Source organism: Electrona antarctica, assembly GCF_951216825.1.
Source record: "Electrona antarctica genome assembly, chromosome: 12".
NCBI lineage: Eukaryota > Metazoa > Chordata > Actinopteri > Myctophiformes > Myctophidae > Electrona > Electrona antarctica.
This window is the reverse complement of record NC_136793.1, coordinates 15,403,065-15,429,795: the sequence shown is the minus strand read 5'-3', so window position 1 is coordinate 15,429,795 and position 26,731 is coordinate 15,403,065. Positions and strand designations below refer to the sequence as shown.

The window sequence follows — 26,731 nt, the reverse complement described above, 5'->3', positions numbered from 1 at the left end:
GGCAGCAATGTGTCTAATATGACCGGTTGAAGTGTCCATTTCACAGAGGAAATTCAATGGCAGTTACAGTTTCCCTTTTTATTACATTATTTAATTAAGTTTTCACCAACCTGTAGAATGTGACACACCCACTTTGGTTCCAGTTCCGAACTACATTTTTGGGTTCTGAACCAATTCCTTTTCAGTGGAAACACTCTGAACTGGTTCAACTTAGGTGGGAAAAAAGAACGGAACAGGTTCAATCCTAGTTTAAAAACTAAAGGGCCTAGTGTATACAGTTAGACAATTAGGTTCATCTGTTCATCTGGATAATGTATAGAGCTAGTATTTTGTATTGTACATCTTGTCAGTGGCTCTTGTGCCACCTTGTCAGCCTGTTAGTGGTCGGTCAGCACCAAAAATGTATATATATATCAAATCTTCTCTCACGCACATGTGCCAGCGATCACTCTCCCCTGTTCCAATGTTGGCACCCGTGTCTAAGGTTGCCTACCCGTGCTATACACTATGTTCAGACTAGCAAGGCATGCCAGGAGAGAAAGGAACTGGGTTAGTGGTTCCATGTGAGCATTTCTCTTTCATCCCACTCTAACTATAGCCAAACGGCCTGCCCACAGCTGAGTGTATTCACGCAGAGACAGAGAGGAACGGAGAGAGAGATAGAGAGACATGGAAAGAAGAGAGGGGTGGGGTGGGACTGGACAAGTGCACATGCTGTTGGGGTTGTGAGCTGATACATCACAGAATGTGATCTGATCTCCTCTGCCCCAGTAAAGCTCCACAGATTAGGTGAGAAGATGGAGAAGAGTATATTTACCGAGCTGTTTTTAAGGTCGTTGAGCAAGTCAATAATTATGTTCAAGTCCAAGTAAAGTCACAAATCCTTATCTTTTTGGCAACTTAAGTCTGGCTCAAGTTCATGTCTCATCATCATCCTTCGAGTGCCCTCGAGATCTGCGACACAAGCTGCTTCCACTGGTCTCTGTTGCTCATTGCCACACCAAGTTCATTCACAGTCAGTCCTGTGTCCCTACTCAGAACATCTGGAAATGTGAGAGGTCGTGTTCCTCTTGATGGGCAGGGTAGTCTCCACAGAAGAATATCCGAAATGACCTGGTCTTTTGCTCTGTGGCAGTGTCCAGCAAAGCGGAGTCTTCTTTCTGCCACAACAACTGAGATGGGGGGGATGCCTCCATAAATCTGAGCTTTAGTGGGATGGTCCTTCCATGAGAGGTTCTGGACACGCATGAGGAGTCTTGTGTATGTTCCGTCAAGACGATCCCGAAACTCCTTATTCATTGTCCATGTTTCGGCACCATACAGAAGGATACTTTCCACACAGGCTTTGAACAGGTTGATCTTGGTAGCTCTTGAGATGTCTGACTGCCATATAAGATGTAGCTTATTGCAAGCACTCCAGGCCTGTCCTTTCCTTGTCAGGAAGTCCTTTCTGCTACTGACTACGTATGATCCAAGATATTTGAAATCCTCAGTTTCTTTGATGTCACTGCCGTCCATGGAGCGGATGGTTGGGTGAACAGAGTCTTCATTCAGAAGCAGGCATTCTGTCTTTTTGGCATTGAGCAATAGGCCAACTTTGGCTGCTGACACTTCTAGTGATGTTAAAAGCTCTTGAGCAGAGTTTATGTGTTCAGCAAACAGTGCGATGTCATCCGCATAGTCAAGGTCGGTCAGCCACTTCTGACTTTGACGACCAGATCTTCTGCCTATTGTGAGACCTCTGGAGGAGATGGTATCCATCGCTTGCCTAAGGACGTAGTCAACGACAATGACAAAGAGAAAAGGAGCGAGTGTGTCACCCTGAAGGATGCCTGTGGTTGTCTGGAATTCCTTTGTTGGACCATCAATGCTCTGCACAAAGCAGACAGGGTTCTCATACATCACTGCTATTGCTTTCACCGTTTCTTCTGGTATTCCATAGTTGAGCAGTATATGCATCATAGCTTTCCTGTTCACGCTATCGAATGCTTTGCAAAAATCTACAAAAATGATGGAAGCTTTCTTCTTTGATACCCGGAGTTCTTCGATGATTCTCCTTAAAGCAAGGATCTGTGGTAGAGTTGATCTTTTCTTACGGAAACCGTTTTGGTTCCTACGGAGAACTGGGTCAATATGAGGTGTAATGCGGTTAAGCAGAAGAGAATTGTAGATTTTGGAAGCAATGGCTGACAAGCATATACCTCTGTAGTTCCCAGGCTGCTGGAGGTCGCCTTTCTTGGGTAACGGTATGAGGCTAGATATGGAGAAGGCAGTGGGTTTGTTGCCCTTGCGTGTTTCGTTGCAGAACATGAGGAGCTCTTCATGAAATAATTCATGTTTCCATATGATGGCAGGAATACCGTCAGGTCCAGGGGTCTTTGACTTGCCGATTCCTTTGATGATGGTCTGCAGTTCATCCATGGAAAAGGGGTCTGTTCTGATAGGCAGTTTGTTAGAAACCTTTAGGTTGTAGAATGGAGCACTTAGGTCGACTGGCTGCTGATCAGGGTTACCAAGGAGTTTACTGAAGTGATCATACCAGGTGTTCAGGCGGTCTTCTGTGGTTTTACCTCTGATCTTAATGACAGGGGAGGACTTCTTATTGGTCAGTTCCCTGAGAACTTCCCAGGCAGCAGAGTGCCTTTTCTCCTCGTGTGCCCTTTCCAGTTCAGCTGTTTTAATCTTGATGTGATCCTCAAGTGTTCTGGTATAGGCAACATCAAGAGCAGATTTGGCTGCCTTCAGTCCTGCTTCAGAACCTCTGGTAGGACGCGTCCGATGGGTCTCTGAGGCTTTCTTCAGTGCTGTTCTTGCCTTGGCAACTTTAGGGCTGTCAGAGGTGGACTGGGAACTCTTTTGCTTCTTCGGAAGAGATTTCAAAGCTGTGTCTTTAGTCGCTGCAGCTAGGAGTTCATATCTGGCACTTAAGTCTGTTTTGTCCTCCATCTCTTCTAAGAGCGAGGAGTACCTGTTGTGGACTGCCACTGTGTATGTGTGACAGAGTGTTCATGTCTACAGCTCTCATAATGGAATATCCATGGTAGTTTGGCAGTGCTCTGTCGGTTTCCATGGTTGCTCCACACCAGGGGTGGGCAACTGGCGGCCCGGGGGCCACATGCGGCCCCCACCTTCACTTAATGCGGCCCTCAGGTTAATGTCAGAATATACTGATATAATATTGGTTTCAGCTGTTACAATTCCACAACATGCAAACACGACCCGCTTTAATTACTTCAGTCTAAATTAGTAGCTCATTGCTCAACACAAGTATAATTAAAGGCATTTGAAATTACATAAAAATGTTAATTTTTAGGATTCCAATTCAAAAATAGCAAAAAAATAATTCAAGATTTCAATTTGAAAATTGCTACGACAGTAATATATGGCCCTTGGGAGTGAGTGTGGAAATATAGTGGCCCTTGCCATCGTCAAAGTTGCCCAACCCTGCTCCACACAAACGCTGTGTGCACAGAAGTAGGCTGAACAAGACCCAAGATGTGTGATAGTGATACATTTAAATGTGCTGTGAGTTTCTTTTGTCACTCAACGCTAAACAAACCAACATTATACAGTATAAGTGTATACACTACACTACAGGGTATCTGCACATTTCTAAAGTGACAATTTGGAGGACTTTTAAGACCTTTTTTAATAGGCCCTATACCTCTAAAAAAAACAAAAACAAAAAAGGCAAAAAACAAACAATACTATAAAAAATGTTAGACATTGGCCAAATTGTCAAATGGTGATCTGTGGAACCTCGCCTCAACGCCAATGTACAACCCCTGTTACTGAACAAAAACTATATGACAATGATTACTTATTATCTAAATATATGTGTGTGTGTGTGTGTGTGTGTGTGTGTGTGTGTGTGTGTGTGTGTGTGTGTGTGTGTGTGTGTGTGTGCGTGCGTGCGTGCGTGCGTGCGTGCGTGCGTGCGTGCGTGCGTGCGTGCGTGCGTGTTTTCGCTTTTAACAAAAAATACCACAGCACCATGAAAATCGCCTTGTTCTCTGTTTAACTTATTGCACAGCTGCGAGCTTCTACATCTGCTATTTAATATTTATGAAAATTTTGAAAGTGTGAGAACAACTGATTTAGAAAGTATAGGTGTAGAATTGGCCTTATTAGAGAGCCTTAATGGGTGTTAAGTCACAAGTTAGTCACGTCTCACAGCATAGGAGTCGATTCTTGTGACTTGAGTCTCTCAACTTAAGTCTCAGGTCTACAGGATATAGGCAGCTAGATAGGTTTGTGGGCAGCTAGATGGATGAGGCCTTTCGGTTCTTTCATGAACAGTTTCTCTATTTGGTGAATAAACATGCAATTCAGAATAAAGAACCGAGCAAATCCTTGGTTTTCCAGGGACCTGGCTGATTTGATACACGAAAGAAATAGGCAATGGTCACTTGCAAGAAAGTCAAAATCAGGTCATGATTGGCTTCTGCTTCGTGTCTTGAGAAATAAATGTACGGTCCTCACTAGGAAGTTAAGATCGGAATACTATTTATCTCTCACTACTGATACCTCCAGTAATCACTGTAGTTTCTGGAGAGTAGTCAAAATCCTTCAACAGAAAGGAGCAGCAGGCCCCCCACCTAAGATTCGAGTTGGTGATTCCTTCATTTCCGACAAAAGATCAATGTCCAATGCCTTTCATTCGCATTTTAAAAGGGCTGGACACATTTTTGACGAGCAAACTGCAAATGCTCCTCAGCAAGCCGCCCAGGAAAATGCTGGCTCATCTGTTGCTTCAGAGTTTAATTTTGACTTCTCTCCTATCCTGGTATCGGATGTTGTGCATGCCCTGGCCACCCTAGACCCTTAAAAGTCTGCTGGCCCAGATGGCCTTGACCCCTTCTTCTTAAAATTATCCTCGGCTGTCATTGCCCAACCTGTTACTGATATGTTCAACATCTCTTTATCCACTCAATGTTTACCTGATGTGTGGAAACAAGCAAATGTTTCCCCTCTTCTCAAGGCTGGCGACCCTTATGATGTAAACAATTATAGGCCTATCTCTAACCTCTCTACCGTGGCAAAGATCTTAGAAGGCCAAGTATCAAAGCAGGTAAAAGTTTTTCTTGATTCACATTCGATTTTGAAGCCCATGCAGTCAGGTTTTAGAGCAAAACACAGTACTGTAACAGCATGCCTTAATGTTATCGACGACATCAGGGCAGCTGTGGCTAACAAATCTTATTCATAGATTTGAGCAAGGCTTTCGACACCGTGGATCCTAAAGTATTGCTCAAGGTCCTTTCTAATGCTGGTTTTTGTCACAATGTGTTAGGATGGTTCAAAAACTACTTAGTTGGCCGCACACAGTGTGTTAAATTTGGCGATACCGTTTCTGATTCCATCACCCTTGAGAAAGGAGTCCCCCAAGGCTCCATTCTTGGTCCACTGCTTTTTCTTTTATATGTCAATCATATTTGTAGCCAATCTAAGCATTGCAAGTATCACATGTATGCTGACGATACAATTCTGTATTCTTGTGCCCCTTCACTTGACGTGGCAGTGTCAAACTTGGCCTCAGATTTTGTCTCCCTGCAGCACGAACTGGTAGACAGCAAACTGCTACTCAACGGCCAAAAAACCAAGGCCATGCTTTTTGCTCCAAACAGCACTGTCTTTAGTCCCCCAAACATCATCACGTTGGATGGAGTAACCATCGAATGGGTGATGCTTTACAAGTATCTTGGGATTTGGTTGGACAATAAGCTAAACTTCAATCATCACATTGATGCATTGGCCAAGAAGCTAAAATTCACTTTGAGCTTCTTCTATAGAATGAAGTCCTGTTTTTCTTTTGCCTCACGAAAAAGGCTGGTCACTGGCCTTTTCATGTCGCAACTTGATTATGGCGATGTTGTTTACCGTTTCGCCTGTTCCTCTGCTTTGGGCAGACTTGATCCCCTTTTTCATGCTGCTTTGAGATTCATTACCAGCTCCACCTATAGGACACATCATTGTACTCTGTACTCCTTAATAGGGTGGTCCTCCTTAGCATCTCGCAGGCTGCTACACTGGTATACTTTTATCTACAAAGTCATTCTTGGTAATTTCCCTTTTTACATTAGTTCTAAATTCGATCTAGTCCAAAACTCGCTCAACCTCAGATCAAATGCCTGGATGCGCTATGTCGTACCCAACACCAAATCTGAGACAGGGAAAAAAAAACTTGCGTTTTTTGGGCCCTGGGCTTGGAACGATCTACAGACCAGATTAAAATTGGCTTCCTTGATCCCCCTAGTGACTTGCCCCCTAGAGGCTTGCCTCTGGCATACTCTCCAGCCATTGCTCCTGCTTTGATGAGTAGCAATTTGTGGTGTTCTTAGTTTTATATTAGCTTAGTAGTTTCTTGATGTATTGTTCTTATTAGTCTCTTTTAGTCTGTACTTGGTTTAGTGGTTAGCTATTTAGACTCTCTCTGAGTCTCCCTGGTAGTAGGTTTTTGGTATTACGGATGTCATATCTTTGTCTTGTCATGTCCTGTATTTGTTGTTACTGGCAGAGCTGTGTAACATTTATTTGCCTCTTCTCTTGGCCAGTGCGCACTTGTAAAAGAGACTTTGGTCTCAATGTGATTTTACTGGTTAAATAAAGGTTAAATAAAAAAATAGGTTTGTGGAAAGAATGCAGCGGGTACTTCTAGGTGGAGGAAAGGAGTGGAATGGCAGGCAGGAATAACATCAAAGAGGTTCATGATGACGTGCAGGGGGAGTGTAGGGGCGTGTGAACCAATGTGTGTAGATGAAGTAATGGTGAGAAGAGGCAAGAGACAGACAGACAGACAGACCGACATTGGACATTTCTGCACAGCACCTGTTGTTTTTCAGTAATGACCAACATAGAGAGAGAGCTGTTAGGTTGTGGGGTGGGGGTGTTTGGTGTCAAGGCTCTCTGTGACTCAGGGGAATCTGATCAGGCAGAAATAGATAACTGGACAGAGAGAGAGAGATCAGGTATGGGGGTATGAGCAGTGGGAGGTATGCGGACATTGGGGTTATGGACAGTGTGTGTGTGTGTGTGGGGGGGGGGGGACAGAATCACCATAGTGTTCACCATCAATACGGGGTCCATTTGGTTACATTTTGTACATTCTCAGATGGCCCGCCATAGCTGCCCATCCCAGACATTACAAAATATTTAAAAAAATCAACAACAATAAAATAACACAGTCAATCCTTTAGGCTCCCACCAATAACTGCCCAAAGAGTCTGAAGGACCTGGAGCCCCATTTCTTTTACCGTATTACAAACCCTGAGTCCAGCAGTCCTCATAAACTGCCACAGTTTCCGAACTTCATAAAGGGGCTATAGAATGCCACTTGTTAAAACTTAAAACAGGTCACCGTATTGCCAAAATGAATTACAAAAGCAACATTGTCATTGTTGTTTCCTTACCCAGTGGGGTTTGAATGAATAACCACGAGCCTCCAAGTATTATTTCCCCAAACACTCAAATTCAAGGCTTTGTTTGGGCCAATAAAAGGGACGGCCGCGAACCTGGTCACCGCTTTCATGCCCTCCTCTTAAAGGGGCATTGCTACATATTAAGTAACAAAAACATGAGAACAAGTTTCAAACTTGTTCTCATGTCCTGTGTGTCTGTCCGCAGCTAGTAATGTTCTCACAAACTTGAAGTTTGTGAGAACATTACTAGCTGCGGACAGACACACAGGAGGAGGACCACAGACAGACAGACAGACACACAGACAGTGGTGAAAACAATACCTCTGGCCTGTGCCTGCTCCTTGTGGCTGGTGGAGATGATTAGTATGCACCATGAGTCAGCCAGAGCTAAAAAAGGAAACCGAGCGCAACTCCCCCGAGGGGGAGCAAGGTAAAATAAGACACGTGCTGAAATGGTACTCTTGAGCACTGACGGCCTCTCTCCACATTAGGTGACCCAGGACTTGAACGTCGAGGTACTATTATTAAAAGCACATCAAGATTCCCCCCCTAGTAACCATGCTGGATGTGACTGCCTCGTCATTAGATTACACCACAGGTTAAGGATTTATGTGAAATGGTTCCCGATGTAAGTGATGAGCTTCACTGTACATGTGCTCGCTCATCAGATATTTTGAAATGAATGCAATAATGCATCAGTGGAACGAGACTGGAGACGTTATATTTTCAGACCCTAAAGAAAGGGGCTAGCACCCCTCAAAAATCACACTTGTGTGAAGTGAGGGGCGCTCTTATGATCATACATCACATTCCGTGCTCGGCCAATCAAATCATCACAAATGTCATTCCAGCCAATCCGTTTTAGCGTCTTCACTTTTCTGCCGTCACTTTTATCTTCAATATGTTCTTTGCTCAGCCAATCAAATGTTTGTGTTCACACAGCCCCTGAAATGCTGGGCATAGCGCCCCTCAAAAAACGTAATTGGCCCCTTCACGTATATTAGAAGGACAATATCATCTACCAGGACCAAGGACAGGTGTTTTCAATGAATCCATCATGGTTAAACTGTAGTTTCAGGTTACAATGAGTTTGTATAGGAAGTGTCTGATAAAATGAATTTCAAATAGCTAAATACTGAATCAAGCAACTTAAAAACTGTCTGCGTTGCTAACCCTAACCCAAGTAGACTCTAAAATGAGCCCAAACATGTTTGAAAGTGAAATATCCCTTTAAGTACATAATAGTGTGTCAGAATTAATACAGCTTCGCTGTAACACTAATCCATGTTGAACTTTTAATAAGGCATTCCACTCCCTGCAACCACAGCTCCGCATTCGAATTCCATGCATGCACAATTCAAAGTCTTTTTCTCAGAGTCATTACAGAATTCCAGTCTGTGAGAAAATCTTCCAGGAGCAATCTCTAGGTTACGGTGAAAATCCATGATGGCATAACAGCAGGGGCAGAGTAGCCTATCTGTGGTGGTGCGTGAACTCTGTACACACACTGTACCCTCCTTCCCCCTAGTGCTCAGAATAGAGCACCAACCGAAGCCACATTTCTGGGTCCGATGCCAGTCCTGATTTTGGAGATTCCCGGGCTGCCGGTTTTACAGATGTTTTGACCTATATTAACATTTCTTTCTTTAAAAAACCATCAGAATTCATGTTAGCTCCTGTGTGAGTGAGTCTCAATAGAAGAGCACGAAGGCAAAACCACTCCAATTGTATAAGTTATATTTTATTAACATACTCTACATACAGATTGGACAAAAGAGAGAGAAATAAAGAAAATGGTTACATAGTGTCTGAACATATTTTATTTAACCACTTAGTCCTATTCAGGCATTTTCTAAATTAGCTGATCGACAACCTCGCATTGCGATTCATTGTGAGCTTCTAGATTGGCTATTTTCATATTGACATGCCCAAAATCGGGACATATTGGCATGTAATTGCAGATAACGATGTTTGGGGGGGGGGGGGGGGGGGGGGTCTGGCCCTATAGAGTCGAACAACCAAAGTTGTCCACTGTCCACCATTGCTTGGGAACACAGGATACGTGAAGCGCTTTTCATTATACTGGTGCTTCTTCAGTGTTGAAGCATAGTGCTGTTTAGTGTCTGTGTGACTTTGTGTTTTGCCCTCAAGGTGCGCTGCGGCGCTTTACTCGCGAGGCTGCAGAGAAGGGCCCGCCTCAAACAAATGAAGCCATCAGTCTTTCGGACTCAGTTATGACAGGAAAACACCACCTGGTCCTCCATACAGATCAGTTTGTTCCATCAGACATCAAAGGTTTTCTGCAAAGTTTCAGTCACACTGATGTGCTTGGTTGCGGGCGGCGCGCACAAGTGGGATGGGATGAGAGTTAAGATGGAAACTGTCAGTGGTGGAGAACAACATTGACGCAACGAGGTGGATGAGGACTGTCAGGGAAAGGAGGAGTGAGCGAGTGAGAGAGAGAGAGAGAGTGAAGAGAGGAGGAAGGCATCCATCCAAACGCAATCTGTCATGTCAAAACTGAACTCTCTGTGACTTTTTCCTGGCGTTGAGATGAGATGAGTTATAATCAGGCCCTGACAAAGCCAGTTGTTTACCTTCACACAGGCAATGAGTTGGATGAATGGTTGCAGAGCAGAGCGTGGCTGGCTGGCACAACCAGTGAAGTACACACATGTTTTACTTAAAGGTATATTCAGTGATTTGACTTAATCTAAATATCACTTATTTTTTCATTTTTTCTGGATAATCCTCCCTACTATAGAGTGTGCTGACCATATAAGGAGTTCCTCCCTGTCCCCAGTGAGCCCCTGGGGTCAAAAAAACCCCTAGTTTCAGTTTTGGTGGCGGGTGGCAAAGCCTTCATCCAATCAGGATGAGAGGGGCCTTCCTCCAATCATGATCGAGTGGGGCGGGCCTTGGTGCACATGCTGTTGGCCTGTTGCACTTCCCCCCACTGTAGAGCGTGCATGTGCACATTTTGTTACCGGGGCGGACTGGGTGGTTTTCCAAATCACCCAAATCACTGAATGCTCCTTTAAGTAAAAGTATCAATGCAATGTCGAAATACTCTGTTACAAGTAAAAGTCTGGTATTCAAAATGCACTTGCGTAAAATTACAAAGGTATTGGCATCAAACTATATTTAAAAGTACCAAAAATACTCGCTGTTCACAATGTTCCATTCAACAAGTTATCATAATGTGTGAAATGTATATAAAATAATATTTTTTTTCAAATAGCCAAGGTTTAAATGGATTAATCTTTCTAATCTCAAATAATTGTAGTGAACTAAAAGTACAATATTTGCCTCTGAGATAGTAGTGATGTTGGAGTAAAAGTATCGAAGATTCAAGATTGGACATACTCCAGTAAAGAGGAAGAAAAAACTCAAAATTGTACTTAACGTAAGTACATTACTTGAGTAAATGTACTTAGTTACTTTCCACCACTGGCACCGGAGTGGCTAGTGGCATAACACCTACACACAACTAACAGCAACAGGATTTCTAATCCTTGCACAACCCAAAAACATGATGCCACCCGCGCTAAGCTGCAAACAAAAACAAAACAAAAATCAAATAAAAACACCAGACTGTGCTCTTCGTGTTTGATAGTGGGTGTCTGAGTGAACGGCCATGACAACACACTTCTAAATTATACTTACTTTTAGGTTGTATTATTATAATAATGTAATCTGCCATGTATGAAGCATGGGTGTTGTGGTCGGTTATTCGTTTGATCATTGTGAATTGTCATGTCGGTTCAAATTGTCTGTCAAATTACATGTAATTGTCCTGTAAGTCCATATGGACTTCCTTGGAAGCATGACACTTAAATGAAGAAAAATCAATCAATCTTATACTTTGTTGCCTATGACTCTTTCAGCTAAATATTGTATTTTCAACTAAATAAAGTGTCAGAGCAACATTTTCTTTAGCTGATATAATATATAACATTTGTGATTGTGAAATCCACTCATTCCACCATGTCTCTCAGTTAGTGGATTTATAGATGTATAGGCTTTACTGTACCTTTGTGCCCAGTACAGTACTCTTCAAGTGACAAGTGACGCACACGCCCATTAGCATTCATTACACCGAACCTGAGCCTCACACTTCTATTTTAAAAGTTTTAAAATAGGTAAGGAGGGGACGGCATGCACAGTGCACACACACTAGTAGTAGTAGCAGTAGGGTCTTGAACTTCTTGTGCTGTGTGTGTGTGTGTGTGTGTGTGTGTGTGTGTGTGTGTGTGTGTGTGTGTGTGTGTGTGTGTGTGTGTGTGTGTGTGTGTGTGTGTGTGTGTGTGTGTGTGTGTGTGTGTGTGCGAGCATGTGTGTGTGCGTGCATGTGTAGCACTGTCAGGGTTAGGGGGGGCGTGTGAAGCTGGAATGCGGAGCATGCTGGGACTTCAGTACAGGACTGGGAGTCCAGGCAGAGCGTCATATGCGGTGTCAGGTTCCCATCCCGTCTACACAGTGAGGGTGGTCAGCACTAGTGGTGCTGGTCTACTTGGTGGTTATTTCAAGGAGCAAACAATTAATACCTTCACCTTTTAATTATGGCCAGGGCCATCTATCAACCTCATTAACCCCAGCGCGGCTAATGTTAGCCAAGTTTCCATTCCTTATTGAGAACTGCATATCAGTTTATGCAGTTCATGGGGATATATGGCTGAGGAAACTCGTGCATATATTTGATGAAGTTAAAATATTATTTACAATGCTAGTAGATTGTATCTAAATGTATCGTCTCGGTCGGTGAGGAAACCTCATGTCCAAAACTGTTGCTTTTCAGGATTCAAATTCTGAAATAGCAGATCTATACTTTTGATACTTTTGTGTGATGCTGCCTTAATTTACGAAAAAACACAAAGTGAAAATATGGAGAATGAGATACAAAGACGACATGTACGTATACAGTATTGGCATCATGCAAAAAGCATCTTTACAGAGCGCGACAGATATCAACATAATAGCCAGCAGCAGCTGTGGTACAGCTGTTGCCAGTATTATATTTTCCATTGATATGCATTCAAACAATGCATGTATGGCAGCATATGTTTGGAGGCAGCATTAGGCCCGCTGCGCTGGCTGAGGAGACGGTCTGCTTTTTGTCTCTGCTCCTCGAGCGACGTCAAAGCAGGGTCCTGTTCCGTCTCATGGTCAATGGCTCTCAACAGTCATCCAATCCAATATGATGCATTCAGGAGGTAAACAGCTTTCTTTCCTGGCAAGGTTGCTGAAAATCACTCGCCTGTCTACACTTGTCAGCTCTGAGGTTGGTTGCAATAACAAGACAAGCAGCAGCAGCCTTGGTGCTGCAAAACCAGAGTGAACCAGCCGCTGGAGATCAGGAAGGTTCCAGACACTTCAAAAGGGGAACATTGTGATCTAAACTCCCTCTTCCTCCCTCCCTCTCTCTCTCTCTCACTCCCCAAGTATACCCGATGAGAAAAACAGAACATTTGTACTCAAAGATATGTCCTGCTGCTCTTTTAGAGCGTGTGTGTGTATGTGTGTGTGTGCATGTGTGTGTGTGTGTGTGCGTGTGCGTGTGCGTGTGCGTGTGCGTGTGCGTGTGCGTGCGTGCGTGCGTGCATGCGTGCGTGCGTGCAGGCCTGATAACGGAATGTGGACTCAGTTATTGAGAAGGCACAGTATCGTTATACACTAACAGGATGTAACTCAAATAAAATTCAATGACTCACACACACTATAGTTTGCTTACTTTGTCCAGATCGGTGGCATTAAGTTTGATCATCCAAGATTATGTTAAAGTTGCCTGTGCAGAGTGCACACTACACTGGTTGAGAAAACCGTAAATGTTGTGCCTTGAGAAAACAAACCAAAAAAAGGAAAGGAACATTTATTTTCCCGATCTTGATGTTCATGTTTCTCACTGAGCTACTTTCACTGGCTGCATGCTCGAGGTTGATGCTCGCATCCAATTCAAAACACTGGCAATGACTTACAATGCAATCAAGGGCATGGCACCTCCTAGCTCTGGTCCATAGCCTTCTACTGCTTCTACGATGCTGCCCTGCAGTATAAGGCTATGGGACTTTCAGTTTTAAATCTCAAATGGAAATCAGACCAGCCTCTCCTCTTTTGTGGAACTCTCACGAACGTTTGACCTACTCACCAATACAAAGACGGGTTGTGTCAATAGAAAGCCTACTTTCCTTAGTGGACGCACTCTGAGCCCCCACCACACGTATAAATGGTACTTTTTGGCCAAAAAGGGATTTTGTTTCCACCGGGAAAAAAATACTTTTAGTTACTCCAATGCCCCCTCTACCGATATTGCCCAGAGAACTGCCTCATAGAGAATATTTTTCCTCCGGTGAAAAAAAATCAATTTCTGGCCAAAAAGTACCGTTTATACGTGTGGTGGGGGCTCAGAGTGCGTCCACTAAGGAAAGTAGGCTTTCTATTGACACAACCAGGGACAAATTAGCCATTGGGCCAGTGGGGCCGTGGCCCAGGGGCCCTTGGCTCTCAGGGGCCCTTCAGGGAAATTGGAACACGGAAAAACACAAAAATGTCACGCGCACGCGCCCTATGGGGGCCCTGCAAAAATGACCTGCCCAGGGGCCCTCATGGGGGTTAATCCGTCCCTGGACACAACCCGTCTTTGTATTGGTGAGTAGGTCAAACGTTCGTGAGATTTCCACAAAAGAGGAGAGGCTGGTCTGATTTCCATTTGAGATTTAAAACTGAAATAGCCTTATACTGCAGGGCAGAATCGTAGAAGCAGTAGAAGGCTATGGACCAGAGCTAGGAGGGTCCACCCCTCCCAGGTGCTCGCATCCGCACACTTAGATAGGCTGTCCCTCCCATTCCCTGAAGTCCCTGGCCAACGCACCAAGCGTCCTTTCCTCTGCCTCTCCTGGGCTTCCAAGCTATGGAATGACCTCTCATCCTCAGTTAGGACTGCAGACTCACTCCTCACTTTTGCCGCAGTCTGAAAACTCACCTCTACAGACTATCCCTCACTCTCAGAACTTTCCCTTGCTGATATTATCTATGTGCCATTTTTCACAAAACTGTACACAGTGTACCAACTAGTGATTGACAGGCTGCCCATGCTTTTTGGTGTCACGTGGACCTGCTAAAATTGCATCAGTAATTTCTAGAGAAAATAGCAACCGCTAGGTAGATAGCTAGGTAGATAGCTACTTTATCCTGAAGGAATTGTGTTTTGTTCAACAGCTCCAGTGCAATTCATACATACATTGTCCATTTTTATTAGGAAGAAAACCCGGACTGATCCAGATCTTCAAATAGTATAATCAACAGGAAGTTAACATTTTCATTAACCACATGAGTTTTGGTGATGCTCTATATTGTCTGAATCAACTTTGTTTGTGTTTGTTTACGTACTAAAAAGTGTGACTTTGAGAGCGGTTTCAGCGTACAATGTAAGTCAATGAGGAGCATATTTTGAATTAGGCCTATACATTTCTAATCACTGGAGCAATTGTTTTTAATTTCTTGTCCACATTTGGAGTTCATGGCAAGGTAACTACACAACCCAAACCACTTAACTTAAGACCTGGAGTTGTGGTCAATGCTGTTTGGCCGCTCAAAACAGCCAAACAGCACTGGCTACAGACCTGCTACTTAAGACACGCAAAATAGGGCCCTCAGTCCAGGCTGAGACACATCTTTTGAAATCCGAATGGAATCGCCTTTGGAGTAGATTTTCCCAACTACAAAAGGTGCTATGCCATTAGTACCATTGATCTGACGGCGAACATTATAATTAAGAACCGCAGAGCGACCGGTGCGCAAATCAAAATGAGCAGGGGATCGACTCCTCCCACCTGCTCCAGTCCACTCTGCACTCAACTGAACCGAATGTATGACAAGAGATGACACGCCACACTACGGAGGCAACGGCAGAATTGGTTGTTCCGATGATCCTGCGAGAACGAAAAATAAAGGTTAAATACTCTTGCCAGCCATTATGGCCTCGTGGACGTGTGTGCCCGATCTATAATTGTGCCACAAATGTGATATGAGTTAAACTGTATTGAATTAAGGTGCAGAGTGGAGATCAAGCACCTGTTTTTTGGGATACAAACTCAAAGCACCAACCTGCTCATCAGGACACAAAGCCCTGGGGATTGGTTACCCAGCAGCCACTCTACCTCCTGAGCCACTGCAACCTTGTTGAACCAGCAGCTGTGAGAGAGACTGTTGTCTCTGCTGTTTTCTCCACAAAATAAAGACATACAGTTGGGTGCCACCGATATTGTCCCTTATCATTTGACCCATTTAGGCCTGACCTCAAAACTTTAAAAAATCCTTCTAAATCCTGAAAAAATCCTTCTACATTTTCACGATTTTTCAAAAATAGCTAAATTATAACATAATGTTTAAAACACCAAAATTGGTTCCCGCCCAAAATGGGTTAACTGTCCTTTTGCGCAGATCACGCAAACCTCAGCAAAAAGAAAAGGACAATATCGATGGCCTCCAACTGTAATAGCAGGGCGATATTTACAATTTACAATTTAGGCATTTAGCAGATGCTCTTAATCCAGAGCGATTTACAGTAAGCAAGAACAAAAACATGGTAATACATCCAATACATAAAAATAGTCATCATGAATCATACGTATATAAGCTAAGAACCGTGGAATAACTATATAATAAAACTATACTATAGAGTGCTATGTGTACATAAAATGCTAGTGACCCCAGTAAGACACCCTGAGAGCGAGAAGCGACCATGAACGCATTCGCCTGGGTGACGGCAGACTGCTGGGCGAGCGATGGCGCTTTGGCATGGGGGGTCAGATCAACATATGGAATTAATTCTGTACTGGCCATATATGGAGCGTGTCTTGAGTGTACAGTGTTTGATGAGGTCAGATCAACATATGGAATGTCAGAACAGGTCAGCTCCATATATGGAGATCTAAGGGTGGCAGCGGGGGCAGTGTCTTGAGAGAGTTAGATGAGAGAGTTGTGATAACTCTGTTCACTGCATGGGGCCAGTCCAATGGTGGCTCTTCTACATAGACTTCTATTGGCGAAGTGGGACAAAGTCCTGGACCGGAAATTGGCAGAATGCACTGGACTCAACAGCCCAGATCTTAAATGCCTTTATTTGAGATCGTTTTAGTAATAGTACAACATAAACATTACAGAGACTTTAGTTGTCACTGTACAGTACACATGCACACAGCACACATGCCTAAAATTGCTGATATTTGCGCCTCCCTCGTTGAAAGCAATGTTACAACTCCAGCTTGTCACACTCCAGGGCTGCATGAACAGCGCTCGAGCGCTGTTTTCTGCCCCCTCAATGACGCCACTCTCCTAGTCTACACCACTCTGGAGTGGCGGACTGAACGGTCGCAATAAGTTTAGCCTTTGCATACGCCTGTAAGGTTGCCGAGGCTAGGGCAAGTGCTATGGGCTAAGATGGAGTCTGAAGAGGTGGGTTTTCAGACAACAGCGGTAGATTGAGAGTGAGTGCAGTTCTAATTGCAATGGGAAGTGCATTCCATAGTATTGAAGCCAGAAGGGAGAAAAGTTTGGGACATGTGGAGCGTTGTCCCGGTGTTTTTAGTGAAGGTACTTCCAGCTTCCCTGCGTTGGCTGATCTGAGCGTGCGGGAGGGTTTGTAGGGTCCGATCAGACTTGCAAGATATGGGGGTGCCAAGCTTTGGTTGTTTTGAAGGCCAGCATCAGAGTTTTGTACTCTGTGCGGGCAGCGACCGGGAGTCAATGGAGGGAGCAGAGAAGGGGGGAGAAATATCAACTATTTAGGTCAGACTGCTACTTTAAATAGCTCTTAATTCTGTAATGCTTGCTGTTTTCAACTACAAGAGCTTAGCGATAATGTGCTGTTTTGTGTATTTCACGGTTTCCATACACTATTCCTCGTTTTCAGTAAGCTTCTCTGAACTTAATATCGGTGCTCTGAAGGGTTGTTCTGACCCGAGTTCTGCAAACCCATATAATATGGGAGGAGCAAACAGAACTGTTGCTCTGGATTGGTCAAGCTGAGAAGACGGCGCTGCAAGACAAATGAACCAAATTAATGAATGACTGAAGCTTGTGCGCACACAGCAAGACGTTTTATGGGACCAAATTAGCATGCGATTATTCTCTATTGTGATTTTTAGAATGCCAACCAAACAATTAGCCTCAATTAATTCCTTGGGCTTAACATTCATCTCCACTGGAGGCCTCATGGCGGGCGGCCTCTGTTGTTTTATTCACTGGCTCAGTGTTCGGAAAGAATAGCTTACCTCCCAGTGAAGGCAATTACCGGTATATGAAAACACGCCTTGTTTATTGTGGATTTCATTGGAAATTGAAAATTCCCTGTGTTCTCATTTTTAAGTACAAGTTAATACCTTAATCCGTGTAAAATTAACAGGTCATTTGTGAAACTACGATTGCATTTCTGTACGTCCATAATTCCCTTCTTACGTCATTTTTTTTGTGGCCGGTTTTTAACTGGTCCATTGTTTCAGAGGAATGCATGAGCTTGCCCACCATATAGCATACGTGGTCAGTGTTGGACATGTGTATGCATGTGTGCATTTTCTATTATGTCACAGTGATGATGTGGCACCGGCAGACATAATGGGGCCCCCCGCGGCCTCGACACACACAGCCTGTCTTTCTCTGTCACTCCACACTGGACGTGCCTGCGGGCAGTGCTTTAAAGTAACTAAGTACACTACATTTACTTAAGTACTGTACTTAAGTACAATGTTGCAGTATTTGTACTTTACTTGAGTATTTCAATTTCCAATACTTCTACTCCACTACATCTCAGAGGCAAATATTGTACTTTTACTCCACTACAATTACTTTTACTTACTTATTAATACTTTTACTTTTGAGTACTTTTTCCATCACTGCCTGCGGACAGCATGCTGCCATGAGAACCCCTGGAACGCCGGGGTTTCTGGGTAGGGGGATTAAAACCATTGAGAGGAAACAGCTGAGGCCTGCCTGGCGTCAGCAGTAGTGGTGGAAAGTAACTAATACGTACATTTACTCAAGTACTGTACTGAAGTTCAAATCTGATGATTTTTGTTTTCTTTACTGGATTAGTTTAACTTTTCAGTACTTTTACTTTTAATCTATCTACTTTTACTACAGGAGGCCTACATCTCAGAGGCAAATATTGCACTTTTACTCCACTACAATTATTTGCAAACTTTAGTTACTATATTTTCTTAAATGTGCAATATTATTACAAAATATACATTGACCACTTCAGCCCTATTCAGGCATTTGAAAATAGACAATCTATAAGCTCACAATTGCGACGCATTGTGAGCTTGTACTGCTGTTAGATCTGCTATTTTCCAAAGATTTGTACACATCTCAATTGAGAAGAGCCTCAGCGTTTTCAACCCAGCTTTGAGGCTGTTTCTCAGTTTCCCTTTCCGTGATGCAATGGACCGATTACAGAGCGCCCACCTTATAGTGTATATATATAATGGCTCCCACATAACCTGCCCAGCATGGGAAAAACACAGTCAGTGCAGCCAAAGATAAATAGCTGTCTGCCTTCGTTCAAAATGTACGGTTTGTGTGTTTGTGTCAAACAGATCGCAATGCCAGTATGCCACATAGACGCGTGGCGTTGTAGTTGTATACATTTGAAAACTTGTGACACAGGACATTCTGTATAATGGTACATTTTTAATTCCGGACTTTTACTTGTAACAGAGTATTTCTATATTGCAGTATTGACACTTTTACTTGAGTAAAATAATGTCAGTACTTCCACTGGTCAGCAGTAGCTTCACCCCCCGGCCCGGTCCCCCCACTAATGCTCTCCTCTGGTTGTAGGGTACACAGTCATTCATCCACAACGGCTTGGACCTACAAATGTTATGTCAGGGGGAGCAGGCGACTGGGGGGTAGAGTGGATGAGAAGAGAATGAATGGGGCCGGGGGGTCAAAGCTATGAGTCAGCTGCTGAGTCATCACCGTTACTCACACAAAAGGGCCTATGATGAGAGTTTTGAATCAAAGTGAAATTAACCAAGCCAAGCCGTGTATTGGCAATAGAGCCCGAAGTCCTGACGTCACTCGCTCATCCCCTGGTTCTGCCTGGTTCACGGAAGTAATTTCTCTATGGAGAATAACATGGGGTCATCTTAAAATCTTTTCATATAAGCGGTGGTAAATGCAAAAATAAACAAGCTGTCTCAGCGTTATTGTCAGGGAGGTGTCTCTGTATTGTTTGCGACAGTCAGTCACTCATATATGAGTCTGTTTCTTGCGAAAATGTAACTAATTCAGTAGCAGTAACAATAGCGTTTTCTCTCAGTCAGTTGATTCTTCATATCCATATGAGTGAAGCGGCCGGGGTGACATGTTTATTTTTCAAACACAGTACTTGTTTGAGGCGATCTAAAATCCTCCTATGGGGATTACAATGCAAATAAAAAGTACGTGAACCCGTGGATTTGCACCCTCTACCGATATTGACGTCAGACTTCGGTGCTCTATAATACACCAGTTAGTTACACTTATGGTTGCGTTTAACATGCTAGTAACCACTTCAATGTAGTGTCCCTATTCTGGTTTCTGCTTGTAGAACAGCAATTGTCAGCAAAGAGGTTTGGTGTTGAGGGGGAAAACAAGTGAACGTAGAACCCCAGCCCCCAGGGGACCCCAGTTAGCTAGGTATAGGCTAGCTGCTATAAGCAATAATATGTCAAAAATGTAATGACCTTTTTTTTTCTTTTTTTCAGACAGCCAGCAATGAGTAATATGATTGTGGCCCTAGATGTGTCACAGAGACTAAATGTTTTTTGGAGCGTTTTGCTCATTGCTGGCTGTCTGATTACCAAAAACAAAACAAAAAAAAGGTCATTAAATATTTGACATATTATTGCTTATAGCTACTTTAAGGTAGTATACAGTAAGTTATATATTTTGTTTAAACAAAATGTTTGTTTTACACAAACTCACCTGTCTTCTTAACTTCCTATCCCACGATTTTGCAACCCATTTTTTCACCCAGTGTCAATTATCTAATGTAATCCTGGGCGCTACACTTCCTCTGCCAACCTGGGGGGGCAGTGGACTGACCTCATGCTACCTGCTATGCATCCAAGCTGCTTCTTTTCTCCTGACAGGGGGGAGTTTCCCCGGCCGGACGTAGCACGTGGAAGGAACACGTTATTCCGACCAGTTCCTTTCCCCTCCATCGGGCGCCCCGGCTGGCCAGGAGGAGTAGTTTAGAGACCAGGATTTCTGCATGTTTTTGTGAGGGTACCTACCCTAAGGGACACGGCGAGAACATGCAAACTCCACACAGAAAGGCCCTTTCGCCAACCCCGCCTCGGGTATGGGCACTGATGACGCGGAGGAGAGAACACGCCCCCCAGCGTCCCCAGCCCAGCGGGAATCGAACCCAGGTGTGAGGCACTACCTCACACCTGCACTACCGACTGTGCCACCGTGGCCCCCAAACAAGTTTACCTGTCTTCTGATGCTTACTATGGTATTTGTTTTCTATGATACTTACTACTATCTCTTCAACTCTTTAATAAACGGGTGCTTTGCTAAGTTCAGTCAATCAGGAGAAAGTACCAATTTATCAGCTTCAATAGTGTGTTGTATATTTTTCCCGGGTGGAGAGAATAAACAAAATATATAGAGTTTGAAGTTGATCGGTCAGGCGGTTAGTTCTCTAGATACGCTGGTGACACTCACACATAGGTACACAGAGATTCTGCGCTTATAGACGGATTTCATCATGTTTTAATGTGTGTTGTCTTTTTCCAAGTATTGGTCTATGCTATTGTTAGATTTTTTTCCTTACACCTGACCTAACCCCACAAATAAATGTATGATTACTTGCGTGAGCAGAGCGTGCGCACGTGCTGTTTTCGGCTGCGTATGTCGTTGACAGGGGATCAGGGATTGTGCATTTTTGGTGGTCCCCTCGGCCAATCAGGGATTGTGTATTTATGGTGGCGTCATTTGGCCAATCCAATCAGGGATTCTGTTGCGCACTCTGCTCGCGCACAAGTAGGCCATTCATTCATGGCCAACTTGTGTGCAAAGCGCAAGTTGGCAGTTCGACAGAGTGCATTTCTAGTTTATTATTGTTTAAGGTTCATACATTTGAACTATTTTACATGTTTATGTAAAGTTTTCAGAGTTGTGATTACGTATACAGCTGTGCTCCTATGCGTGCATTTGTCACTCTCCCTGCATGGCTGGCTGCAGAGAATCAATGATTATAAAACATGGTTGACACAAAACAAAATCAATTCTCTATGAGTGGCATTGATGGGTTTGTTGTGTCCCTCACAGGGAGAGGTTTGTTGTGTCCCTCACAGAGAGAGGTGAACATTGATGGGTTTGTTGTGTCCCTCACAGGGAGAGGTGAACATTACAAATGGGTCATTGCATAAACAAACAACAGTACCAATGTAGAAAGCACAGGCTGGCTAGTTGCAGCCTCTGCAATGTAACAGAAAGCACAGGCTGGCTAGTTGCAGCCTCTGCAATGTAACAAACAAAGGCAACAGGAAGGGGAGGTGGGAAAGGAGCATTGCATATGTGGACGTTTGCACAAAGATCAAACTCACTCGGCCAAGAGCTGCAGTCCCCTACTACTGGATAATGGCCAGGGGGCATTATTAAAAAAATAAAACATAGGTTTTGTCAATTACAAAATAATACTGGCTCCCACACTGGATCTACTGACTAACTTACTGAAAAGCCGGTCCCTATAGGCTGGGCCGCTAAGCCGGCTTACCGGTTACAACTATAGTCACCACTGCAAATAAGCAACCAGGTCTGTGTGAAAACAAGTCCAGAAGAAGTTGATGTCACTCTTAACCAACCACGATAGAATATCCAAACCGAGTTCCTCTTTCTAAAAAAAAAAAAAAAAAGGTTTTGTTTTAAGTTGTGTTTAACTGAATGGGCTCCCAAATTGAAAGATACGCGGACAGGGATGCACGGTGGTTGAATTCAAAACAAGATATTCCTCCGTTATGGGTTTGCAACTAGCCTGCGCATGTTCCTTCTCATGCATACGCGATGCAGCACAGATCAATAAATGATGTGTTCTGCTGCTGTCTGTGTACGTCCTGTGGGGTGTCTACTGTCTGTCCCCGGCCTGGCTCCCAGCTCTGCACTGCATCAGTGTCAGGTTTCACTGCTGGTTCCTGGAGAGCATTGTGGGGAATACTCACTCGCCTTACCTGTGCGGAAATGTAAGTTATTGTTATGGAACTCATTCTGTTTCATAATATTCTGCTTACTCGATGCCTTAATCTTCTTCAAGGATGTCTAAGGGTAATAGGCCTACGGTATCTGTGGCCCTGTGGGTCCCCAGTATTTAAAACAGTGTTTTACTGGATTCATTTTTGGGTGAACTACTCCTGTCCTTAAGTTACACCCCATGGGCCATGAAGCCTTGAATTAATGGAGATTGCTTTTTGTCATGTTCCTAAGCCATGCAATAATTTGATGACCGGCGACGTCTCCTGCTGAATCTCCTATACTGACCGATGACCCGTCATCAAATTATTGGCTCCAATTTAAAAAATCTCCATGAATTCCAAGCTTCATGGGATGTGTAGTATAGAAAATAAGATTTTTTGGGGTGAACTACTCCTTAATCTAGCTTGGCTTCAGCCCCTGAATCGCTAGTCACAGCCAAAATATGTTCTGGCGATAATTAAGTGATACGAAATGAAAATTCTGACTGAGTGTCAGGCTACCTTTAATCCATGAAACCAGTAATTCACGTTTCACAGCACTGCCACTCAAGTGTGGAATGCCCCCTTCCCTCAAAACAAGCGGGTCTGAAAACTCAGCTGTCACTGTCAGGTCAAAGGGAGAGAAGGTGATTGGCTGCCCCACCTCTTTACCTTGTTTGTCTTTTTGTTGTATTAATGTATTTCTATTCCAACCTGTACATGTAGATTTAATGTGTTTGAGAAATCTTATTTGTTTGTTGTCACTGTTGTCATTGTGAATTAATGCATGGGACCCGAATGGAAACAAGACCGCAAGGTCTTTCTTAGGTGCTGTCCTTTTGGACCAATGCTGTGCTTGACTGGTTTACCCTGTACTGTTTGCATCTTATTGTCTAATAAAATTATCAATCAATCAATCAATCAATCAATCAATCAATCAATCAATCAATCAATCAATCAATCAAAGTATTGTTGTATAGTCCTTTTTCCCCCCTTTTTTCCCAGGCAAGTCTGCTTTTTGTCCCTACAGTCAAAACTAAAAATGGAAAAAAGTGGTGCATTAAAAACATGTCCAGTTTTTAATGCACCACATTTCTGGAAGAAACTCACAGAACACGGCATGTGTGCTCTGCTCCAAATCTGTTCTTTTAAGACTTTTCTGTTTTGCTACTGCCTTTTTATTGATGCTTTTGACTGCAACCATATGCTTGTATAGTACCTGTTTTTATTTGATCTTATTTATTTTTCACTTTGTGTTAATGCTCTTCTTGTGTAAAGGTCTTTGAAATGCCTTTGCCTTGTTGTTGTTGGAATGTGCCTTGTGGTGCACTGTAAATAGTTTTTCAGGAGGTCAGTGGGCAAGTCCAGTCTGTGTCCATGCCGTTGTCATCATGCGACTGTCTGGTCACCCTTGACCCCACACACACTCATACCTCCCTGACTAACTACACAAATATGGTAGATAGCATAATTGTGTCTTTACTGCACAGTCCAAAGAGTAAACATAGGACTGCGTGGCCAGGCCTTGGTAGGGCCCAATTCTGAAATGCCCTTGAACAAGGCATCAACCACTACGATGAAATGTGTTCTATGAGCAGGGCCTGGCTGGAAACAAGTTCTTGAGCTTAGCCCAGATACCCTGGGTAAATATAGATTTCATTTCATTTCATTTCATTTCATATTAGCTTGTGCTCCGCGTCATGCCCCGAACATAGCTGATCTACAAGCTTGTAGATCAGCTGTTGAATAAACTTAACCTGGCGTCTTTTACATTTGTGGTATTGACACATTTCCATAAGTAACATATTTTGAGTAGGCTACTTCTTCCATCACTGCTGGCTCTAGGAGTAGGGCATACAGAGGTTTAGCCAGGTGGATATGGATATTGCCCAACCCTAGCCCTGCCCCCTGTCATCCTGAATTGGTTCAAGCAGGGTATAGAAAGTGAATGAATATGACCTAAAATATTTCTGCACTGTAGAAAACGGAAAAGAAAAGAAAGGGATAACAATCTATCGCTGTGAAACCGAAAACTGACACACATCTTAAACAATGGCAAAAACTCTGAATGGAAGGAAGGGGTACGTAATATTACTGGATGGGCTTATCGGTTCTTGGGCTGCTTGTTGCAGCATTGGCATCGCAGTGTGTACACGTGTGACTCTGCAGAGGATATAGCTAAGGCGAATTGGGCCAGTCAGTCACACTTATTTAGTGAAAAAGAACTTCAGCACACCCAGATGAGTTAAAAAGCAGGTGTGTAGGGGACAAACTAAGATCAGGGGTAAATGAGATCAATGATAAAAAGACACATTGTTCGCGGACCAATTTTTATGGGTCGCGACTCGTGTGTATTTAATACATCTTCATTTTTTTGTTTCCTACATTTTGTTTAATTATAATTTCAGAAGATTTACAAAAGATTCTCCAAATTTGTCACGTTTTTAAATAGAATACAATGCAATTAAAAGAAAATCCATTAATTAGAGAGGAAAAAACTTTTAAGAAATAGTGAAAATACTATAGCATCACGTGTTGTGAGCTTGTAGATCGGCTATTTTCACTATAGTTTGGGTCCCAGGGAGACATCGAATTTCTTTTTTGGGTCTTGAGCTAAAGGTTTGGGAATCACTAAGCTATAGTATACTGCCTATACTGCCAACTCATTTCACCCTCTGAACATCAGTAATCATTGCTCAAATGGAGCTATTGAAGTTTAGATACGTGCACATATGAAGATATCTAAGAAAGAAAACACAAGCCCTAATATCTGTACCAGTACGGAGCACAAGTAGGGCTTTGAGTATACGGTATGTATGGTATGGTAGGCTATAACCTCGCATCAGCAGACTTTCCACTGCGGCAGAATGCCTGGTATCCGTTCCAAACTGGCCCGTGTGATCCGGTCTAGGATACGCATACTGAAACAACAATAAATAATAATAATAATAATAAACATCACTCTAGGGTGACACGGCATCCACTTTGAGAAACCCTGTGGTGTGGTATGGTATATGGTATGTATGGTCTGGGTGAGCTTGCTGTGGGGCCTTCCATTATCATGCAACAGACTGCACCAAAGTTTGGTGCAATTGTCCATATGACCATTAGGGGCGCTGTTTCACTAGTATTTATTAGAGGAGGCCTTTTAGCTGGTGAGAGGCTTTTTGATTGATTGATTGAAATATGTATTAACAGTTTGCAGAATTACAGTACATTTCAAGCACAAACTCAATACAAAGACTGTTAACTGTGAGTGGACGACCCAATTAAACATTACACTTGTTTACAAGAGGGTCCGGTCCACCTTGTTCAATTCATCAAAACATTTAGAGACGTACAAATAGACACTTCTATATAGTCAAAGAACAGAACAGGAATTCATCATAAAGGAGGTAAAAAGGGAAAAGAAACATATACAGTGAGGGGAAAAAGGGGTGGGCGGTGGGGGGGGGATTCAGATTTTACGGGGGCCAGTTTCGAATTGCAGCCGTCCGTAGGTGCCTTTTGAGAGCGGTTTTGAAGGAGTCAAGGGATTTGCATGTCTTAATGACTGTTGGTAGGGCGTTCCACATTTTGGTGGCATAGGAGCGAAAATAATTTAGTCCCTTGTTTGTGCCGAATCTGGGTTGTACATGGTTCGTTGCACTCCCTCTGGTGTTGTGGGTGTGGACTTGCTTAAGGAAGTATCTAGACAGGTACTGTACATGGGTATCTTGGTGGTGTATCGAATGTTGTGGACCAGACCCATTGCAAGATGCTGTACTCTGTCGTCGACCCTAAGCCATTCCAGCCTGTCGGGGGGTGAGGCCAAGTAGGAGCCTGACCGTTTGTTTTGGGAAGTCTGGAGCTTAGTTTTAAGGGCCTTTGAGGTGCTGTGGTACCAGGAGGTGCATGCATAGTCAAAGAAACCTTGTACGAGGGCTCCTGTTAAGGTCTTCAAGGTGTTTTTGTTCAATGACCAGTGAGGAGATCCTGTAAAGGAATCTTGTTCTTTGGTTGACTTTTTTGATGACGTTGGTGGCCATTTTATCACCAAAACATTAGCCTCCAGGATGGAACCTAGGTAGGTAATTTCACCTTTACGTGTGATAA

General features: G+C 43.4%; 1 protein-coding gene across 1 annotated transcript in view; it reads left to right on the top strand.

Moving 5' to 3' along the window:
* LOC306934279 (heterogeneous nuclear ribonucleoprotein A0-like) overlaps positions 1 to 26,731 on the top strand; it is a gene marked incomplete at both ends in the record, with an annotated part of 306,611 nt that overhangs the window by 27,307 nt on the left and 252,573 nt on the right. The gene's annotated exons all lie outside the window — the stretch shown is intronic.